At 43.8% G+C, this 22,828-nt stretch overlaps 1 long non-coding RNA gene across 3 annotated transcripts; it reads left to right on the plus strand.

The window, feature by feature from the left end:
- The first annotated feature begins 742 nt into the window (after positions 1 to 742).
- LOC142257856 (uncharacterized) lies at positions 743 to 17,672 on the plus strand. 3 transcript variants are annotated; one of them, XR_012727667.1, is made up of 4 exons: positions 743 to 785; positions 907 to 1,487; positions 2,749 to 2,988; positions 4,543 to 4,792. It is a non-coding gene; the product is annotated as an uncharacterized LOC142257856 (long non-coding RNA). The 3 variants fall into 3 exon arrangements; XR_012727666.1 differs by lacking the exons at positions 743 to 785; positions 4,543 to 4,792 and adding an exon at positions 15,871 to 17,672 and having other exon boundaries at positions 824 to 1,487; XR_012727665.1 differs by lacking the exon at positions 743 to 785 and having other exon boundaries at positions 824 to 1,487.
- The last annotated feature ends 5,156 nt before the right edge of the window (positions 17,673 to 22,828 follow it).

A 22,828-nucleotide genomic window follows, 5' to 3' on the forward strand; every position in this document is an offset into this window, starting at 1 on the left:
TGTGTTACCTGGCAATTCTTGGAGACTAAAGATAAGACAGCACCAGAGGAGACTATAATAGTCATTTGTACAATCTGAAGATCATTTGTTTGATGTACTCTGTTTGGGGAGATTACAAAAACTATGTCTGTATTCACTGTATGATTGGAGTATAATGTATAAATTAATTGTATTTTTCTATACTACTTTTTGATGACCCCTGAAGAACCTTCTATTTGAAGGGGAAACGCGTCGGGTCAATTAGGGGTAGAAGGTTGACAGCCTCCTCACTAATATAGGAAGTGGCAGTATATATGGAATTATATCTCAGTGCAGAACTGACTAATTTAGGGTAAAAGTGCTGCCTTTAGGGATCTTGACTGTAGGACCCTTGACTATTGGACTGTTTAGGGATATATTTTTATATTGCGCCTTACTGACATTTGTTCTTGCTCCTTAATTGGGGTAACACATAGGACTAGAATAATAAGGGGGATATATGTTGGAATCTTTGTATGGCACCAATGAATATTTTCTATATAATGTGGAAGTGTTTTTAAATGCTTTTGTTAATAAAAATTGATAATTTTTAAATTAAGGAGTTTTTAGTCTGTGAACTAGGTAACTGGATCACTTTACCATCATGTATCACAAAATACTGATTATTATATCTCAACAAACTCTAGGACTTGTTATTATCTCCAATCAGTGACCGATCTCCCCTCCTGACTATACTGGGATAACACATCCCCACCATCCAGACCCCTGATCTACTGCTGTCCACATCCCAGTAATGACGTCCTGAGGTAAATCCCCTCCTGCTCATCACCTGATTACACTGGAATCTCTCTGCTGTTTCTGGATGATTCTGCTCCTCTTCTGTGCTGGTTACACACAGGTTACAGTTCATCTTTCTTCCTTTCATAGGCTTCATCCAGCATCTGCACCCGATGTCCCTGATGTTCCCCTGCTGAACAATAAATACAGATACAAGCCTCGTCCTCAGTGCAGTAATACACCAGGATCTTCTTATGGACAGAACATTTGCTTTTCTCCAGAGAAGTGCTGGGATCAGATAAGACGTGTTCTGGTGATTTGCTGTGAGCCCTCAGATGTTTCTCACACAGAGAAGCCTCACAGTGTAGACAGGATCTAACAGCAGGTACAGGAGAGTCCACACAGTAAGTGCAGCAGATCCCGGTGATCTCTTGTATCTTCATATCGCAGAACGTTTCCTGGTTACTCAGAAAGAACAAGTTCCTCATCAGCGCCGGCCGCTCCTGAAACTCTTCTCTGCATTCAGGACAGGAATAAACTCCAGACCCGTCCTGTGTATCCAGCGCACGATCAATACAGACCCGGCAGAAGTTGTGTCCACATCTCAGCGTTACAGGATCCTTAAAAATAGATAAACAGATGGAGCAGAGCAGCTCGTCACTCAGATCAGCAGACGCCATGGCTGACGGAGGAAAACAGAAATGAAAGTGTCTGATACTCAGAAAGCAAAGGTCGAGTATAATAACTATGTAGACACAGGGAGCGGCAGAATTATAACAAGTATTCAGTCCTCTAAATTTGATGTATGACTATGTATTTGTATTTTTATAATATCTATTTTAAGCTATTTCTCTAAAGAATGGACAACAATCTGTATCTTTGCATATTTATTAAATCTATGCCTTATTTCAATAGCTATTTGCCTTTTTATACACTCGCTGTGAGCGCATCGCCTTGTGTTTGTCCTCCGGGAGGTGCAGGGCTCCGGCGCAGCAGGGGTAGATGCGCTGGCCTGTTGCATAGCAACGGGAGACACGTCTCTCCGACGGTCCTGGGCCTGAAAACCTTTGTTGTCGGAGCACGGCACAATGTGCATGCGCCGCTACATCCGCTCACATGACCGCAGTGTACAGCCCCGTGTGTCACGTGTGCGCTCCATTTGCTAGCGCTGGTGGAGCACAACATTTATCAGTGCTATTAATTGGCTAGCAAAGAGGTAGTAGCCAGGTATACTGACGTCACCCTCACTCCCAAACTTATCTTAATGTTTTGATCGGTCACAGCTGTTTTGATAGACACGTGTTTTCCACTCGATTATGATTGGTCAACAAGTTCTTTATATACCTACGGGTTAAACATTCTAACCACACCTCCTGATGAAGATATCATTGTTGAAACATGTTGAGGTGACCAGACGTGGCTGGATTACTCAGTGTAAGTTGCATTAACCCTTCATTGGACACTTTCTATGCTTGTAGGTTGGTATATGCAATTGATGTCTTTATGCACTATGCTAAATGCTTTTATTCACACCTGAAAGGTAGCAAGATTAGCATTGCATGTTCTACACCGGCAAACTGTGGTCACAAGTTCAGCACTTTATGTGTATTTCTAGTATACACCATATAAGATCTATATGTGCTTTAATAAATTGTTATCTTGTATGTGACCATATTGGACCACATCTAGTCCTAAGCTAGTTATAAATGTTCGGTTGCAAGTGCAAATTTATGAACATGACCCTATAATCTCAATAAATACAATCTTAATGCCACACTGTTGGTATATACGGTCATGTTCATGTTTATGATTGAATAACCTGCTACCTTCTGGTAAACAGCAGGATTGTATTTGTGTTTTAAACTGTCTATGTTTGTATTTTTGTATGTCAAATTTTGCTCAATAAAGTAACATTTTAGCCGAATACTTTTGAGAATTTATTTATGTGCATATTGGATTTACTTTCTAATTCTTGCAAATTTTGATGCACAGATAAATTCCCCGACACCTGCAGAGAAAGTGCCAGAAGAATGCGAACGAGTCAGAGCGCAAAGCTTTAGTAGAAGAAGCCCGGAGCAATAAAAAAAGTGCCAATAAGCTACAGCATCATCTCATTCCAAGAGCTGGCGTCACTCCAGCTTCCCCCCCCCCCCCCGCCCAGATGGAGCAGCTAATGGCATTCCTGGAGCTGAGGGGGTCCGTCATCAAGAATAAGCCCTTAGCCACGGAACGGTAAGTGTGGAATATGCTGCGCGGGGGTAGCTTTTATTGCAAAAAGGCAAGCAGCTTGTAAACGAAAATTACTGTGCGGGGGAAGAGTTCACTGCACAGGGGCAAGCACTGCATGGGCGGAGATTACTGTGCAGGGGTGGAGTTTAATGCACAGAGGTGAATGTGATCTTTTTCCCTTCAATCCTGATTTAACAGCAGAGGCGGCAGAGACAGTCCGGTGAGTTCCTCAGGGTTTTCTTTATTTCTGTCTGTATATACAGTGCATTAGGAGCATAATTAGTTCCGGGAGCTCTTAAACCAAGTTACTCCTATCAAAGCGAATTTTCCCATAGGAAATAATTGAAGTGAAGACAATTCATTCCCCAACCCAAAAATATTTACTGTATGTATACAAACTTATTACAGTAATACAAAATAATGTCCTGTATTCATATAAAATGATTACAGTCACCAATACAAAAGACTGACAGTAACAAACATCAACCTAATCACACTGCACCTTAGGCCCATGGCTTCAGCGGCATTGTTGAGTATGCACCCACAATCCCGCAGGGAAAAGGGGAGGTGCACTATAGAGAGATAATGTACGGTACATATATGACAACCTTTATTCTAGACACAAAAGCCCCCGATCTATTCTCCCGAAAATATGGGCAGAACGGAGCCAAGTGTGCGGCAGGAATATACTGCACAGGCAGATTACAGGCAATGTGCTGCAGACAGCGCTGTATTCAGTAATAAAAAAAAAAATAGTGATGCACAACAAAAAACAGCTGGTTTTACAGGCGGTATAAAATCTTTCCCCCACAACACAGGGTAATAATATAGACCTCTTTCAAGAGATTGTAATGAGAGAAATGCGTTCTTTAAAATATCCAACCTTACCAGATAATGTATCTAAAAATGAGCTAAAAGCTTTGAAAAGAATCCAACAACTAGAAAATCTCTCCATCAGAAAAGCGGATAAAGGGGGTGCTACGGTGTTGCTAGACACATTATTTGACTGAAGCACAGACACAGCTGGGTAATACAGACATCAGGTATTAAAAAGTGATCCCACCTCAAAATTTAAAGAAAAATTACGTGGATTTTTTAATAGACAAGTGACTTCAGGCTTTTTGTCAAAAAATAGAGCAGAAATTGTTGCCATTATTTCCTAGCAAACCACACTGGTATACGGTCCCTAAGATTCATAAATCTATAACAGCACCACTCACAGCATGGTTACATCATACCTCCGGGACTCCCTGCCAGATAACACTACGGGGTTAATTGGATTAATTTACACCCACCGATGATTGAGCGGTTTATTTAGCAGTCAGCCGCCATGAGCAATGCGCACACATCTGAGACCCATAGAGGCAGTTTCCATACAGCACATTCAATCCAGATTACAAGCATTGGTGAGTTCATAGGTTTCATTTTTCATTGTATACCAGTGATGCTTTGTGCTCTACCTCTTGTTTTCTTTAAGGAATTATGTTTTGTTACCGTCTGTACTAGAGTTCATAGATTCTGAACTTTATACTTTCCCCTTTTTCCTTCTGACTACAGATGTTGCTGTTATTACAGATTATGACACTACAGAGTGTATTTTTCCTTTTCTCCATTTTGAGGGATGACTGTCTCCCGTTGTCTGTTATACATTGCAAGTTATCTGTATTTCAGATGGTCTTGCACATATATGTAACTTTCTAAAAAATGCATTTATTTGCTCTTTTGTCTTGTTGTTTTTATGTTTGTGCTTGATTGGCAACAATTGTGACTGTGTTTATTCACACTTGAGCATGTATTTTCTGATATAGGTCCATGTAATTTGACATTTTTGTAATATTGTTTCTATTTGTTTATATTCTAGTGTGAATTTTGAAGGTCTAATGACCGAAACGTTATTTCACACATTTTGCTTGCCAAATAAATTTGCAAATTTTTTACGTTAATTTTGTGCCAGATTAATTTTCTTATTATTTGGGGTTGGACCCTATCCGAGCACCGAAGAATTTATTTCCAGAAGCGCCGCACTTTCATATCTTTAATACAAGAGATTAAAATCTAATAGCATTACAAATCCTCTCAGCACAACAACAACCCTCAAACTCTGGCATAAAACTACAAAAATGAATCTTATTCCAAAACTATGCAAAGCTACTACCATTCTGCATCTGATCCCAAATAAATATAGAGCACTTAAATTGTGTATCAAAACTGCATAAAATTATGCCTTTGCACTCCTTTATAAAGAAGAGCGCATAAATAAGACCAAAATTAAAATCACTCACCAGCAATCTTCACCTGAAAGAAGCTGAAATTCAACCATTACAGGAACTAAACGTCATCTCCCAGATATCTCTACATCCTCACCAGACCCACCAATACTTCAAGGTTTCTTAGAGACAAAAGGGAAACGAAAAATAGCCAAACGAAATCAAAATTTAATCCAAAGAATTGGACGCTCCAAATTCTATAAATTATACAAGCAGCGTGGTATGCATCAGCCACTGTTGTCACCAGATGAGCCTTTGGTAGTGGTGGATGACTCAAAAACTGCACCTCTAGCCGAAATGTGAAACGGCCCAAAAAAAGTGTTTAGTGGGGGGACCCCTGATCGAATGCTATTGAATGTGCTTTCAGATTAGGATAGAATGGGCATGTGTGCTGGATTATTTAGGGGTTCTCTCCATTGCCACCTAACTCAGGGGTCCAAGGTATGGCTTTGCATAGAATACACTGGACGTGTGAGGTCTGATGACTGGCAATGTCAAAGTATGGAGACAAAACTACATCCACAATCGTTATGCTTCACAATGATTTTTTTTGTTTTAGGGGTGGGGAAGGCTTTTCCATGCTGTCAGATCGTATAATAATAATAATAATAATAATAATAATAATAATAATAATAATAAATAATCTTAAATAAATTTATATAGCGCTATTAATTCCACAGCGCTTTACATACATCAGCAATACTGTCCCCACTGGGGCTCACAATCTAAGGTCCCCATCAGTATATTTTTGAATTTTAATAAATTGCGGGGGCTGTATTTTGGCAATTGGTAATAATGCCAAGCTTGTGTGCTCTTTTCTCCATATTCTACTGCAAATGTGGAGGGATATGGAAGAACAAGCAATGCAACTGACGAAAACCTGAGCAGGTCTGCTTAAAAGACTGCCGCTGCAACCCCTCAACATGCACCAACAGGGGAGACCTCTAGGTAAGGTTTATTTATTGTGGCTGGAATAAAAGCCAAACCACTTTTATAACCTTATGCCAAAACTGAAGGTAGCGATACAGTGCTCACAAATCACATTATTGCGGTGTGCCATGATTAGGGATAAATGGCTGCACCTTTTTGACTACAATTTAGATTCTATCAAAAAATGGTTTCGATAAATAAAATTGGGATCTAAAAAAAAAAATCAAAACCTCCCACACGCAGCTCCATTTATGGGAAAATAAAACAGTGGTCACAAGATGGCAAAACAAACTTTTTCTGTTTTTGTTTTTTGTATTTCTTATTTTGACATCAAAATAAAGCATAAGATTCCTGACTCTGAATTCAAGATTCTCATGTCCTTAAGAGTCATCCTTAGAAAAATCCTTTAAATAGAAACATGAGTCGACCCATTACTCTGCAATCCTAGTAACACTGATTTGGAGCACAAAAATAAAATTTAGTAAGCGACAAATATTGTAAAACAAATCTATGACAGATTGTGGCTGAATATCTTTCTCTCAATTTCCAGAGGATAATTGGCAATTTTCACTGCAAGCAACTCCTCCTATTTGCACTTCTCTTCTGGAAACCTATTATAAATTACCCTCTCGTTGGGATTATACCCCATTAAGATTACATCAATTCAATACTACCAACGCTTCATTATTAGAGATGAGCGAACCGGTCCCGGTTCGGCTCGAGGCCGGTTCGCCGAACGGGGGTCCCGTTCGAGTTCGGTTCGTCGAACGTTCGACGAACCGAACTCGAACGTATAGGCTATAATGGGAGGCAATCACAAACACATAAAAATGCATTATAAATGTACACAAACAGTTAATAAACATTGCCATAACACTTACCGGTCCTCGCGATCCCTTCTGCACTCTGTCTCCTGCCGCTATTCCATCCGATGATCGCTGAATCCTCCCGGTGACCTGCACTGCCAGCAGAGAAGCAGGACCTATCGTGACGTCAAAATAGCCATGTGACCAGTCACGTGGCTATTATCTCATTGGCTACAGACTGGTCACATGACTATGACACGTCATGTAGGACCTGCGAGTGCATCTCTCCGGTACACGGTGCACATATGTGTATCGCCGTGTACCGGCGACATGCTCTAGCACACGGTCGACTCCCCGTTCCGTTAGGGACCGGCTGACACAGCCGGTCATTAACGGAGATCACCGTTGCCATAGCAACGCAGTTAGCGGTGACGTCACCGCTAACCGCGGCTCCGGGAGCACCGTTGCTATGGTAACGCGTCTGTCAGCGTTACCGCTAGCAGCCAGCAGTGATCACTCACGGAGTGAAGGCTGCACGCTGCTTCCCGATTGTAGTGAGCATTGTAGTTAGGATGGAGGTTCCCCAGCCCCAAGTGATGCCCCTCACTACAATCGTCACTACTACTACACTAGAAAGAAAGAAGACAGAAGAGCAGGATCGTGGAGGGCTGACAGGGGTAATAAAGATGGAGTCTCTAATGTGTCTGTGTATTTATTTCTATTAAAGTATTTTTTCTCTGTGTGGTGTCTTTTTTTAACCCTTTATTGGAGATTCTTAATGGCCGGGTCAAACGTGCCTGACATTAAGAATCTCTGGCTTAATACTGGCTGGTAAAACAAAGCCAGTATTAACTCATGATTACCCAACAAGCCACCCGGCTCCAGGGCTGTTGGAAGAGTTGGATACAGCGCCAGATGATGGCGCTTCTATGAGAGCGCCATTTTCTGGGACGGCTGCGGACTGAAATCCGCAGCAGAGGCGCCCACAAACCTCGGGCTAACCTGTGCTGCGGATTCCAATCCCCAGCTGCCTAGTTGTACCCGGCTGGACACAAAAATAGGGCGAAGCCCACGTCATTTGTTTTTTAATTATTTCATGAAATAAGTGAAAGAATTAAAAAAAACGGGCTTCCCTATATTTTTGGTTCCCAGCCGGGTACAAATAGGCAACTGGGGGTTGGAGGCAGCCCGTGGCTGCCAGCTGTACCTGGCTAGCATACAAAAATATGGCGAAGCCCACGTCATTTTTTTGGTGGGCAAAAAACTTCTGCATACAGTCCTGGATGGAGTATGCTGAGCCTTGTAGTTCTGCAGCTGCTGTCTGCTCTTCTCCATACAGACAGACAGCAGCTGCAGAACTACAAGGCTCAGCATACTCCATCCAGGACTGTATGCAGAAGTTTTTTGCCCCCTGAAAAAATTATGTGGCTTCGCCATATTTTTGTATGCTAGCCAGGTACAGCAGGCAGGTACGGCTGCCCCCAACCCCCAGTTGCCTATTTGTACCCGGCTGGGAACCAAAAATAAAGGGAAGCCCTTTTTTTATTATTTCATGAATTTCATGAAATAATTAGAAAACAAATGACGTAGGCTTTGCCCCATTTTTGTGTCCAGCCAGGTACAACTAGGCAGCTGGGATTGGAATCCGCACCACCGGTTGGCCTGAGCTTTCTGGGCCCCACTGCTGCGAATTGCAGTCTGCAGCCACCTCAGAAAATGGCATTTTCATAGAAGCGCCATCTTCTGGCGCTGTATCCAACTCTTCCAGCACCTGCCTGCTATACCTGGCTAGCATACAAAAATATGGCGAAGCTCACGTCCTTTTTTTGTAGCTTTTTGGCAAAAAAAAAAAAAAATGCTTCCCTGGATTTTCCATTGCCAGTGAAGGTAACACCAAGCAGTGGGGGTTAGCAGCCAGTAGCTGCTTGGATTACCCTTAGCTCCCACTGCATTTTTTGTATTGCTAGCTAACATATATTTTTTTTAATTATTTATTTAAATAACTAAAAATAAAATGGGCTTCCCTGTATTTTGATTGCTGGACATCACAGTGCTGTAAAAATAAATCTTTAAAAAAATGACGTAGCGCTCCGCGGTATTTTTGATTCTCAGCGCAGATAAAGCAGACAGCTATGGGTTGCCACCCCCATCTGCCTGCCGTTACCTTGGTTGGCAATCAAAATACAGGGAAGCCCATTAATTTTTTCTATTTAAAAAATAGTTAAAAAAAAATTACGTTGGGTCCCCCCATTTTTGATAGCCAGCTAGGGTAAAGCAGACGGCTGTAGCCTGAAAACCACAGCTGGCAGCTTTACTGTGGTTGGGGATCCAATGTGGAGGTCCCCTCAGGCTCTTTTTTATAATTATTTTATAAATATTAATAATTACACAATAAAAGTAGGGGACCCCCCAAATTGGATCACCAGCCAAGGTAAAGCGGACAGCTGTGGTCTGGTATTCTCAGGGTGGGAAGGTCCATAGTTATTGGGCCTTCACAGCCTAAAAATAGCAGGCCGCAGGCACCCCAGACGTGGCGCATCCACTAGATGCGCCAATCCTGGCGCTTCACCCCAGCTCATCCCGTGCCCTGGTGCAGTGGCAAACGGGGTAATAAATCGGGTTGATACTAGCTGTAAAGTCACCTGAGATCAAGCCCAGCAGTTTGTGATGTCATGGCGTCTATTAGATACCCAACATCATAAACTGTCAGTACTAACAAAAACAAAAAATCGACAAAAGAAATTTGAAAAAACAGTCCCCAAAACATTTCCTCTTTCACCAATTTATTGTAAGAAAAAAAATAAAGGGGTCCCACGACGACTCTGGACCGTCTAGAATATGGGGGGGGAGACACTCAGGGAACGTATCCCCCATTTTCTAGGAGTGCGGACCCTTCATGTGAGGAGTGTGGGTGCAATGAATCTGCACTCACTCTCCCCGGGTCCACAGCAGCAGAGTCCATGTCGTAATGGTTGCTACCAAAGCTGCAATGCCCTGCTCATGAGGTAAGGGCATGCCTAATCAGGAGAACTACTGTAGAGGAAGCTCTGCTCACTGGTATATAGGTGCTCAGAGGTAATAATAGATAAAATTAGTGAGTAACCTCGGCACTCTATATCTCCCAGACTAAGTCAGTAAGTCACAACGGATAGTAATGCAAAATCACTCTTTATTGGTCCGTATTAAGAAAAATTTTTTTTCATAAGCATATATGTTTTTGTCCAAAACAAGTTACAAATGACGTTTCGGCCTGAGCCTTCGTCAGATTGGACTTATCTGCATGTAATCATGAAAAATGACAATAATCAGTATCACATAAGAGTGAGAGAACAATAACATAAACTCGAACAATGTAGAGGTACAATTGGGATGCAGCAAAAAAATTGCAACACAGCAAGAAATGAAACACATGATACAAATGTCATAATACAGTACAAGGACAATACAGTAATGACAAATATGGGGTCAGAGTAGACTTAGACAGCTCTGGTACGAAAGAGATGTCAATCATAAAGTAACATGTGCAGTAGGTGTAGAGCTACACTATGCATGGCAGAGCTAATGGGTAGACCGACCATAGAAAAAGTAGAGAAAAAGTGGAGAAAAAGTGGAGAATAAGTGGAACATAAGAGGAGAAAAGGTGGAGAAAAAAGTGGAGAAAAAAGTGGAGAAAAAAGTGGAGAAAAAAGTGGAGAAAAAAGTGGAGAAAAAAGTGGAGAAAAAAGTGGAGAAAAAAGTGGAGAAAAAGTGGAGAAAAAGTGGAGAAAAAGTGGAGAAAAAGTGGAGAAAAAGTGGAGAAAAAGTGGAACATAAGAGGAGAAAAGGTGGAGAAAAAAGTGGAGAAAAAAGTGGAGAAAAAAGTGGAGAAAAAAGTGGAGAAAAAAGTGGAGAAAAAAGTGGAGAAAAAAGTGGAGAAAAAAGTGGAGAAAAAAGTGGAGAAAAAGTGGAGAAAAAGTGGAGAAAAAGTGGAGAAAAAGTGGAACATAAGAGGAGAAAAGGTGGAGAAAAAAGTGGAGAAAAAAGTGGAGAAAAAAGTGGAGAAAAAAGTGGAGAAAAAAGTGGAGAAAAAAGTGGAGAAAAAAGTGGAGAAAAAGTGGAGAAAAAGTGGAGAAAAAGTGGAGAAAAAGTGGAGAAAAAGTGGAGCATAAGAGGAGAAAAAAGTGGAGAAAAAGTGGAGAAAAAGTGGAGCATAAGAGGAGAAAAAGTGGAGAAAAAGTGGAGAAAAAGTGGAGCATAAGAGGAGAAAAAGTGGAGAAAAAGTGGAGAAAAAGTGGAGCATAAGAGGAGAAAAAGTGGAGCATAAGAGGAGAAAAAAGTGGAGAAAAAGTGGAGAAAAAGTGGAGCATAAGAGGAGAAAAAGTGGAGAAAAAGTGGAGAAAAAGTGGAGCATAAGAGGAGAAAAAGTGGAGAAAAAGTGGAGAAAAAGTGGAACATAAGAGGAGAAAAGGTGGAGAAAAAAGTGGAGAAAAAAGTGGAGAAAAAAGTGGAGAAAAAAGTGGAGAAAAAGTGGAGAAAAAGTGGAGAAAAAGTGGAGAAAAAGTGGAGAAAAAGTGGAGAAAAAGTGGAGCATAAGAGGAGAAAAAAGTGGAGAAAAAGTGGAGAAAAAGTGGAGCATAAGAGGAGAAAAAGTGGAGAAAAAGTGGAGAAAAAGTGGAGCATAAGAGGAGAAAAAGTGGAGAAAAAGTGGAGAAAAAGTGGAGCATAAGAGGAGAAAAAGTGGAGCATAAGAGGAGAAAAAAGTGGAGAAAAAGTGGAGAAAAAGTGGAGCATAAGAGGAGAAAAAGTGGAGAAAAAGTGGAGAAAAAGTGGAGCATAAGAGGAGAAAAAGTGGAGAAAAAGTGGAGAAAAAGTGGAGAAAAAGTGGAGCATAAGAGGAGAAAAAAGTGGAGAAAAAAGTGGAGAAAAAGTGGAGAAAAAGTGGAGAAAAAGTGGAGATTAAGAGGAGAAAAAGTGGAGAAAAAAGTGGAGAAAAAAGTGGAGAAAAAGTGGAGAAAAAGTGGAGAAAAAGTGGAGAAAAAGTGGAGAAAAAAGTGGAGAAAAAAGTGGAGAAAAAAGTGGAGAAAAAAGTGGAGAAAAAAGTGGAGAAAAAAGTGGAGAAAAAAGTGGAGAAAAAAGTGGAGAAAAAAGTGGAGAAAAAGTGGAGAAAAAAGTGGAGGAAAAAGTGGAGGAAAAAGTGGAGGAAAAAGTGGAGCATAAGAGGAGAAAAAGTGGAGAAAAAGTGGAGAATAAGAGGAGAAAAAGTGGAGAAAAAGTGGAGAAAAAGTGGAGAATAAGAGGAGAATAAGTGGAGAAAAAAATGGAGAAAAAGTGGAGAAAAAGTGGAGAAAAAGTGGAGAAAAAAATGGAGAAAAAGTGGAACACCCTTTGGTACCTTTCATGTGGCACTAAGGGGTGCTTAGCTTTGTATTTAGCCAAAAAAATGAAAAAAAAATGACATAGGGTTCCCCCTAGTTTTGTAGCCAGCTAGGGTAAAGCAGACGGCTGCAGCCTGCAGACCACAGCTGGCAACCTCACCTTGGCTGGTAATCCAAAACTGAGGGCACCCCACGCTGTTATTTTAAATTAAATAAATAATTAAAAAAAAAAAACACGTAGGGGTCCCCCAAAATTGGATCACCAGCCAAGGTAAAGCAGACAGCTGGGGCCTGATATTCTCAGACTAGGGAGGTCCATGGTTATTGGAATCTCCCCAGCCTAAAAATAGCAGGCCGCAGCCGCCCCAGAAGTGGCGCATCCATTAGATGCGCCAATCCTGGTGCTTCGCCCCAGCTCATCCCGCGCCCTGGTGCGGTGGCAAACGGGGTAATATTTGGGGTTAATACCAGATGTGTAATGTCACCTGGCATCAAGCCCTGGGGTTGGTGAGGTCAGGCGTCTATCAGATACCCGACATCACCAACCCAGTCAGTAATAAAAAAAAATACACGACCAAACACATTTTTATTTGAAAAAACACTCCCCAAAACATTCCCTCTTTAACCAATTTATTAGATTGAAAAACAAATCCAGGTCTGGTGTAATCCAAGGGGTTGCCATGACGATGCACACTGTCCCAGTCAATGAAGAGCAGGATGTTCCCCATTGGCTGGGAGAGCAGTGCAGTGACCTGAGCTAACATCAATGGGTCAGCCCAGGTCACTGCAGGGGGGTGACAAGTGCTGCTGTCAGTGAGGTACATTACCTGCGCTGATCTCCAGCACACTGACAGCCCCTGTCACTGAGGTCAATGACCGGCGCCTTCACATCAAGTATCGCGAGAGGTCCGTGACGTCACCGCCAGTGTCAGTCTCGGGTCGGAAGCGATAGGTGATGTGACAAGCGGCGGCCATGGAGGACAGTGACAGCGCTGAGGTCGGGATGGCGGGACTTCATCACCGCAGGTAAGCCGAGCGAGCGAGCGAGCGAGCGGGCGGGCGGGGGGGGGGGATGTGTGTGTGTGTGTGTTTGTGTATGTGTATGTATGTGTACATGCCGCGGGCAGGAGGGGGTGGAGCGAGCTGAGCGGGAAAGTGTGGGCTTCCTGCACGTAACTAAGATAAACATCGGGTTACTAACCAAAGCGCTTTGCTTGGATACCCGATGTTTATCTTGGTTACCAGCTTGTGGCAGGCTGCCAGCGATGGCTCCTGCTCACTGTAGCTGTAAAAAGCCCTGCTTTTTGCTGCTAGAACCGTTCTCGAACGTATCTAGAACTATCGAGCTTTTAGCAAAAAGCTCGAGTTCTAGTTCGATCTCGAACAGCCCAAAAATCACTCGAGCCTAGAACTGGAGAACCACGAACCACGAACCGCGCTCAACTCTATTCATTATGCTGGAGGAATTGCGGAGGCGGTTTTTTTGGGACTATCCAATATTAAAAATCTTATGGAAGGAAGTTCCTAGTCTAATAGAATTACTAATTCCAATATAGTTTTGACTCCCCAATTGGCCCTCCTTTCATTAGATTTAGACCTATTAGATCCATCCTTTCATTCTCTTATTCATATTCTCCTTACCACTAAATCATGAATTGCAGCCCAATGGAATAATCCCCTCCCTCCAAACATTTCCCAAATTCATTCAATAGCCCAACATAATGAGTTTGAAAAATAAAATATCACGCAACGCTAAACAATCCCCCCCCCCCCCCACAAGTATTATAAGCAATGGAATCTTTGGAACGATTTTCAGCAAAGTATAACCTGATACATCACTTACATATTTGCTCTATAGTTTTAATTGAATCCTTCTATATAGAATATAATTATTGGCATAGTATTCTATTAGTCTAGAGTTGTTTTAGGTTTAGAAGGTTTAGAGGTTTAGAACAGCCTGTACACCAGTATAGAGCACCACGATGGTCTATTGGCGGCAGACTGGCTCCTCAGAAAATACAGTTCCTACTCCCCATCACAAAACTCTGTATTGATTTACTTCAGCTACTACTCGAGAACAACTTCTTCCTGTTTCAGGACCAATTCTTCCTTCAAAGGAGGGGTACCGCAATGGGATCTAATTTAGCGCCACCTTACGCCAACGCGTATACGGCACACTTTGAAGAAACCCATGTATTTTGCCATGCACTATGGATTCAATATGCCATCACGTGGAAGAGATACATCGATGATGTTTTCATATTTTGGCGTGGCAATCTTGAATCCTTAACCCAGTTCTTCCATGATTTAAACAACATTAGACCGGGTCTAACATTTACGATGCACTCGGACACACAGAGCATCAATTTTCTGGACACATTGGTGCAAATATCTCCTGAGGGCCTTCTTAGCACGGATCTTTACGTTAAGCCCACGGACAAAATTAATCTGTTACATTATTCAAGCTGTCACCTGTCACATACTAAGATCATTACCGATCTCCGAACACATGAGGGTACACAGGATTGTGTCGGATCCAGTACAGCGTAGAGTAAGTACACAGGAGATGAGCCAGAAATTTCCAGAGGGTATCCCATCGATGTAGCTGGTAACTGTACATCTCGTAACTCACGGGTAAGGAGAAAGGAGGTCCCAAGAATTAGTTGCGTCTATACATATCATCCTTTTTCGCCCCTTAAGATTATTATCTTTAAGCATTGGCCCTTACTGAAAGCAGCTTATCCCTCCATACAAGAATTCTCTGTACCCCCACTATTCTGCAACAAAACACCTAAAAACCTGAAAGAATCTTGTACGAGCAGATGTAGGCTCAGGAAAAAGTCTCCCACGCCAGACGTTTCTTGGCACCCCAAGAAAGGGTCATTTTCCCTGTTTGCGGTGCTTACAATGTAATAATTTCACCCGTGGGGACTCGTTTACCCACCCCCTCTCCGGAAAATTTTTCCCCATACATGAATTCTTCACCTGTGATTCCACATTTGTCATATATTTGGTCAAATGCCCTTGCGGTCTTGGATATTTTGGGGACACTACCCAGCATATCCAAGACCGTATCAGCAAGCACAAGTCCACCATCCGCTGCAAGCAAACGTTACTTCCCATCCCCCATCATTTCATTACCCAAAATCACACCATAGCACAACTAAGACATCAGGTTATAGAACATGTACCTCCTATAAGACGGGGTGGCAATAGGATCCAGAAGCTCAAGTAAAGGGAGTCTTACTGGATCCATACCCTTAAGACCCTTGAACCAAGGGGCCTAAACAGGGAATACGAGGTTTTCCCTTGAAACCCCTATCATAATTATTATTTGCTACCTCTTATCCTTATTACCACAGGATCTATGACATCTTCAGTGACAAGCTGTTGTCTCATACCACTAATGTAAAGTCGCTATATTACCAAATGAATTTTATATATCTAAAAAAAATGTATATATCTAAAAATTATTATAGTTTAGTGATATAATTCTTACATTTTAATATTTTCTCTTTTTTTCCCTAGGCTTCTCTACCCATCTGACCTTGAATCTCACTGCCTGGCACCTAAGAGATTCACAAACCCATGGTCGTACACCTGCCCTGGATGACAAACTGGCACCGGCACCACAGGATCTTATTAACTCACTGTATTTTGTTCTCCCTCACACCTGGTTACCTACACTATGCATCACTATGCCGACTTGCACGGGGGGGGTGTTTGCTTTCTGCGCATGCGCCGCTTGGACCATCGAAAGGCGCATGCGCGGGATGCGTTCCGCCCGTCACCACAATACTTTTTCCCTCCACAATGCGCAGTTATGTGATGCCTGCTGCACGTGCGCTGCCTGGGGCCAGGTGGCATATGCGCAAGCAGCGTCACACGCTGTGTTATCACCTCCCCTATCGAGGCGTGGATGCTGCCTTCTGCGCATGCGCCGCTCGTGTCTCAGGCGGCGCATGCACGTGATGCGCTCCAGGCCTCACCACCTTGCGTATTACAACCAGGAAACAGTCATGTTAGGCATGCCTTTCAGGCACTATTTAAACGCTGCACAGGACACATTACCTGTCACTCCCGGGCACCTCCAGACACCCACACCACGTGGACCACCTATGCAGGTATGGACATGGCAATGAGCACGTGTTGTTAGAGACAGCTTTTTGTCCCTTGACCTCTTATTTATCATATACTTAGGTCACGTAGACTGCACCAAAAGGTTATAACTTACCATTTTCACCCACAGGGTAAGCAATATTTCATTTTTTTGTATATTCTTCACAATTTCTAACATAATAGTCCTCCTGTTTAATGGACATACATTCTTGTCCTATTTCAGGTGTTTGCTCACATGAACATTAGTATGAGGGTGCCAAGATATATGTACCCAACGTTTACTGATGTACAGTTTGTTCAAAGAATCCCTCTATAGTCACATAAATGTATATCCATAAGATCTTGACCTTATGTATGTTTCTTATTTTTATTATCCTTTTTGATCCCAGGCTCTTTATGAGTGTTGAACATTAGACAAGCACAACAGATCGCTTCATGTGATACATGTTATCCCACAACCCATTGAGGTTTGTTCATATATATTTATGCCTTCTCCCACATGTTATCTATATCATTACTAGAGATGAGCGAACCGGTCCCGGTTCGGCTCGAGGTCGGTTCGCCGAACGGAGGTCCCGTTCGAGTTCGGCTCGTCGAACGTTCGACGAACCGAACTCGAGCCAATAGGAAACAATGGCAGGCAATCACAAACACAGAAAAACACCTAGAAAACACCCTCAAAAGGTGTCCAAAAGGTGACAAACAACTCACAACACAACACAAACACATGGGAAAGTGACAAGGACATATACTCATGCGAAAACAAAAAACAGCTGGACAAGGAAAAAGAGGAGGACACACAGATATAGGCATGGCACGCCCTTCTGAAGTCATGTAAAACACCGCAAGGTGACTCCAAGCGGAGTCTCCCTTTTTTTCCAAAAATTGGGCCACACAGACACCCACCCCATCAGTGGCAGCACTTGGGCCCTAGTTGCAAACAGGATGTTTTGATTTGCATCAAGCACATTCCAAAATACGCCATAATTAACCGTCCCCAGCATGACACCGGGGTAGGTAGATAAAGTCTTTGCTGAACCATGACTTGTTCATCTTGGCCTCTTTTAAAAACAATGTAAGCAAGGGTTACTCCAAGCGGAGTCTCCCTTTTTTCCAAAAATTGTGCCCCACACACACCCACCCATTCAGTGGCAGCACTTGTGCCATAGTTGTACACTTCACAGCTAGATTTGCATCAAGCACATTCTAAATCCACAAGCATTTACTCTCCCCAGGATGACACAGGGGTTGTAAATTCCTTCTGGATCCATGACTTGTTCATTTTGATGAACGTCAGTCTGTCCACATTGTCACTGGACAGACGCGTGCGCTTATCTGTCAGCACACACCCAGCAGCACTGAAGACACGTTCAGAGACAACGCTGGCAGCTGGACACGACAAAATCTCCAAGGCGTAAGTTGAGAGCTCTGGCCATTTTTCTAGGTTTGAAGCCCAAAAGGAGCAAGGCTCCAGTTGCACAGTCATGGCATCGATGTTCATTTGGAGATACTCCTGTATCATCCTCTCCAGCCGTTGAGTATGTGTCAGACTTGTTGTCTCTGGTGGCCTTGCAAAAGATGGTCTAAAAAAATTATGAAAAGATTCCATAAAATTGCTGTTACCAGCACCAGATACGGTCCTACTGGTACGGGTAGACTGTTGAAGATGACGAGACCGTCCCATGTTTGTCAAGTTACAACTGGGAGATTCCCTCCCTGCACCTGCACGGTTGTTTGGTGGAAAAGCCGAGCTAAGATCGAGTAACAGCTTCTGCTGATACTCCTGCATACGTGCGTCCCTTTCTATGGCTGGAATTATGTCACAAAATTTGAACTTGTACCGCGGATCTAATAGTGTGGCAATCCAGTAGTCATCATCACTTCTAATTTTGACAATACGACTGTCATGTTGGAGGTAGTGCAACAAAAAGGCACTCATGTGTCTTGCGCAGCCATGCGGACCAAGTCCACGCGGTGTTTGTGGCATAGAGGTGCTAACCGTTCTTTCTTCCTCTGACATCTCCCCCCAACCTCTTTCAACTGAAATTTGACCAAGGTCTCCCTCATCCGCTGAGTCTTCCATGTCCATGGACAGTTCGTCCTCCATTTCTTCATGTTCTCCTGCACCTTGCTCAACATTTCGCCTGCTACTATGCGCCCTTGTCGATCCCTGTCCCCCATGGTCCCATGCCTGCTGCGTTGGTGATGATGAACGTCTGGACCTTGGTGATGTTGTTGTCCCTTGCGCATATGAATCCTCCTGTAGTTCCTCCCCTTCATGTTGTCCCACCCCCTGACTCCGAATAGTGTTTAGCGTGTGCTCCAGCATGTAAATGACTGGAATCGTCATGCTGATAATGGCATTGTCAGCGCTAAACATTCGTCGCCATGTCGAAACTGTGCAGAAGGGTGCATAGGTCCTTGATCTGAGACCACTCCATCAGGGTGATCTGCCCCACCTCTGCATCTCGTTGGCCCAGGCTACACGTCATGACGTATTGCACCAGGGCTCTGCGGTGCTGCCACAGTCGCTGTAACATGTGGAGAGTTGAATTCCAGCGTGTCGCCACATCGCATTTCAGGCGATGAACCGGCAGGCCGAAAGACTTCTGGAGCGATGCAAGTCGCTCTGCTGCGGCGCTTGAACGCCGGAAGTGAGCAGACAGTTTTCGTGCCCTGTTCAGAAGGCCATCTAGGCCGGGATAGTGTGTTAAAAATTGCTGGACGACAAGGTTCAACACGTGAGCCATACAAGGTACGTGTGTCACCTTGCCCAGGCGAAGGGCCGCACCCAGGTTTGCAGCATTGTCGCATACGGCCTTACCAGGCTGCAGGTTGAGTGGAGACAACCATTTATTAAACTCGGACCGCAGAGCTGACCACAAACTCCTCAGCTGTGTGACTCTTATTCCCAAGACATGTCAAGCTAAAGACCGCCTGATGCCGTTGCGCTCTGCTGCCAGCATAGTAATGAGGCGTGCGTGATTCCTTCTGCGCAGTGAGAATGCTGGTGGCCTGACCAGGCAGGCTTGGGTCGGAGGTGGAGGACCCAGATGAGGTGGAGGATGCAGAAGCAGTGGCGGAACTTGGACAGACAGAGGATTGACACACAAGTCGTGGGGACGGCAAGACTTGTGCAGCAGACCCTTCACCATCTATCACCATAGTTACCCAGTGCCCAGTCAGCGACATGTAACGTCCCTGTCCATGCTTACTGGTCCAAGTATCGGTGGTGAAATGCACACAGAGTTTCTCAAGGAAGCGGTGATGTTGTGTGCGACATGCTGGTGTAGCGCGGGCACACCTTTCTTAGAGAAGTAGTGGCGACTAGGCATCTGGTACTGGGGCACAGCGACAGACATAAGGTCTCTAAAATCCTGTGTGTCCACTAGGCGGAAAGGCAGCATTTCGGTAGCCAACAGCTTACAGAGGGATAGAGTCAACCTCTTAGCTTTGTCATGGCTCGGAGGAAGTGGCCTTTTATTTGACCACATCTGAGGGACAGAGATCTGGCTGCTGTGTGTAGACGGTGTTGAGTAGGGTGTCCCTGGAAAAATGCAGGTTTGTGAGGAAAGTGCAGGCGGAGACATGATGTTGCCTTCATCCAACGTTGGTGCTATCGATGTCTGAGAGAGCTGTACACACTCACTTGTTTCCCCTTCCAAAACAACTGACGACCTACCAAGCAAACTGCCTGTTGCGGTTACAGTGGTGGAAGTTGTGGGTGGAAAAACAGGTGTGACAGCTGTCTCAACAGTCCTAGAAGATGACGAGCGCGCGGATGCACTGGAAGGGGCAGGCGGTGGATGGTTTGCTCCGCTAGGCTGCATTGCAGCACGGTGAGCTTCCCACCGGGCCATATGATATTTATTCATGTGACGATTCATGGAAGAAGTTGTCAAACTGCTGAGGTTTTGACCTCTACTAAGAGAACCATGACAAATTTTACATATCACATAATTTGGGCGATCTTTTTCTATGTCAAAAAAGGACCAGGCTAGGCAAGGCTTAGAGGCCATGCGACCTGTTGATCCACCCCGAATAATGCTCAGAGGCAGAGTGGTGGCTGAGGATGCAGTTGTAGACGTGCTACCAGTGCTCCGACTGTCCAGGAAGGCGCAAGGTAACTTCGTCGTCGGTTGCATCCTCCTCCACCGCCTCTGTTGACCTCCTCGAGTGCCTGACTGGGGGTTGACAGTAGGTGGGATCTAGAACTTCATCATCAATTGTTGTGTTTGCACTCCCCTCCCCCTCTGACCGAGCCTCTTCTTGCCCTGACCGAATATTTAAGTTGTCATCCCAATCGGGTATCTGCGTCTCATCTTCATCAGAATGTTCCTCATTGTCTATAACCACAGGTGTTACAGTTTGTGACAAAGGGTCAACATTATGCTCAGAAACTTGTTCCTCACGGCCTGAATCTGAGTCACAAAGGTTCTGGGCATCACTGCAGACCATTTCCTGTTCTGTACTCACTGTAGCTTGGGAGCAGACCTCTGATTCCCAGGCTATAGTGTGACTGAACAGCTCTGCAGACTCAGCCATCTCAGTTCCACCATACTGTGCAGGGCTGATGGAGACTTCAGAGCTGGGAGAAATCAAGTGTGATTGGGATGACAACTCTGAGGACTGGTGTTTTTTGGATGCGGTACTTGAAGTGGCTGAGAGGGCACTTGTTGGACCACTTGAGATCCATTCAAGCATTTTCCTTTTTTGCCCATCATCTACCTTTCTTCCTGTTGTTAGTGTCCGTAAAAAAGGGAGCACATCGGATTGTCCATGGTAAGTAGTAGACATCTTACTTTTGCTGGTAGAGGGTCTATCTTCAGCAGATGATAATGGAGCTTTGCCACCTTCCCCACGGACAAAACCTTTTTTGCCTTTTACACCACGCCTCTTCCCCTTTCCACCAGCATCTGTCATTTTGCCACTCATGTTGATTGCGACAAGATTGTGGACTGAAAATGTGGTAGTAAAAATTGAGAGGTGGTGTAGATTGCAGCGGTGGTCTAGCTTTATTAACAGCAGAATAATAAAGAATAAATATCCCTGACAATGCAACTACAGGCCTTAAACTGGCAGCAAAAATTGCTAGTATAATGGCTTAGTTATAATGAGTTGGAGTGTGCAATGCAGGCAGAGGTGCTGCAAATGTCTTTGCACTAGTGGGACTATAGCAAAGTCCAATAGCCACGTATAGGATGCCACTAGGTACACTGAGTGTTTGCTAGTGTAATGGCTTAGTTATAATGATTTGGAGTGTGCAATGCAGGCAGACGCGCTCTGCAAATGTCTTTGCACTAGTGGGACTATAGCAAAGTCCAATAGCCACGTATAGGATGCCACTAGGTACACTGAGTGTTTGCTAGTGTAATGGCTTAGTTATAATGAGTTGGAGTGTGCAGAGGACAAGAGGGTACAGTGGCAGGATTGTGGTGCTCTGGGTAGAGGAATGGAAGCCTGCCTTTCTATTCCCTCCTAATGGTGAAATGCAGGGAGGAAATCCCTGACCTTGGCTACACAGACGCTGTGGCTGTTTTCAGGACCTATCACCTATGGCTCTCTGACCCTGCCGGTTTGAGCCCTTAAAAGGACTGCTATAAAGTGCTCTCCCTAAGCTGTCTAACGCTGTGTATGCAGCGCATACAGCTGTATCGGCGATAGGACTCAGGAGGACGGAGCTGCGACAGTGATGTCTGACACCAAAGACGCAGAAGGCAGATAATGGCGTCCTGGAAGAAAATGTCCGTTTTTATAATGCAGGGACATGTGACATGGACATCCTATCACACATGCCGTTGCTTCTCTGGCTCAAAGTCCACTTAGCTGTGTGTGTGTGTCTGGGATTGGCTGACATGCTGGCCCGCCCCACAAGACGCGCGCGCTTAGGGAAGGAAGACAAGAAAAAAAAAAAAAAAAAATGGCGATCGCCATTATAGAAACAGCAGTGATCTGAAGGCGCTGTTCACGCACACTATACACTGAAATGTGATAATAGTTTGATTCACAGAGTGACTTACACTATTACAGCAGAAACCAAGCTATGATTTAGCTGGTTTTTTGCTGCTAGAACCGTTCTCGAACGTTTCTAGAACTATCGAGCTTTTGCAAAAAGCTCGAGTTCTAGTTCGATCTAGAACAGGCCCCAAAATCACTCGAGCCTAGAACTGGAGAACCACGAACCGCGCTCAACTCTAATCATTACTTCCCTTTATTAGCATGATGTGTGTATATATATATTATATATATAAAAATTTTCTTGCAGTTGAAAGAATTTCTTTTGTTAATATCGTGCATTCTTGTGAACTTTTTGCAATCCCTGTTTTTTTCCCCCTCACAATGTGATATTTCTTATGTTACACATTTC

Source organism: Anomaloglossus baeobatrachus, chromosome 12, assembly GCF_048569485.1.
Source record: "Anomaloglossus baeobatrachus isolate aAnoBae1 chromosome 12, aAnoBae1.hap1, whole genome shotgun sequence".
Taxonomy (NCBI): domain Eukaryota; kingdom Metazoa; phylum Chordata; class Amphibia; order Anura; family Aromobatidae; genus Anomaloglossus; species Anomaloglossus baeobatrachus.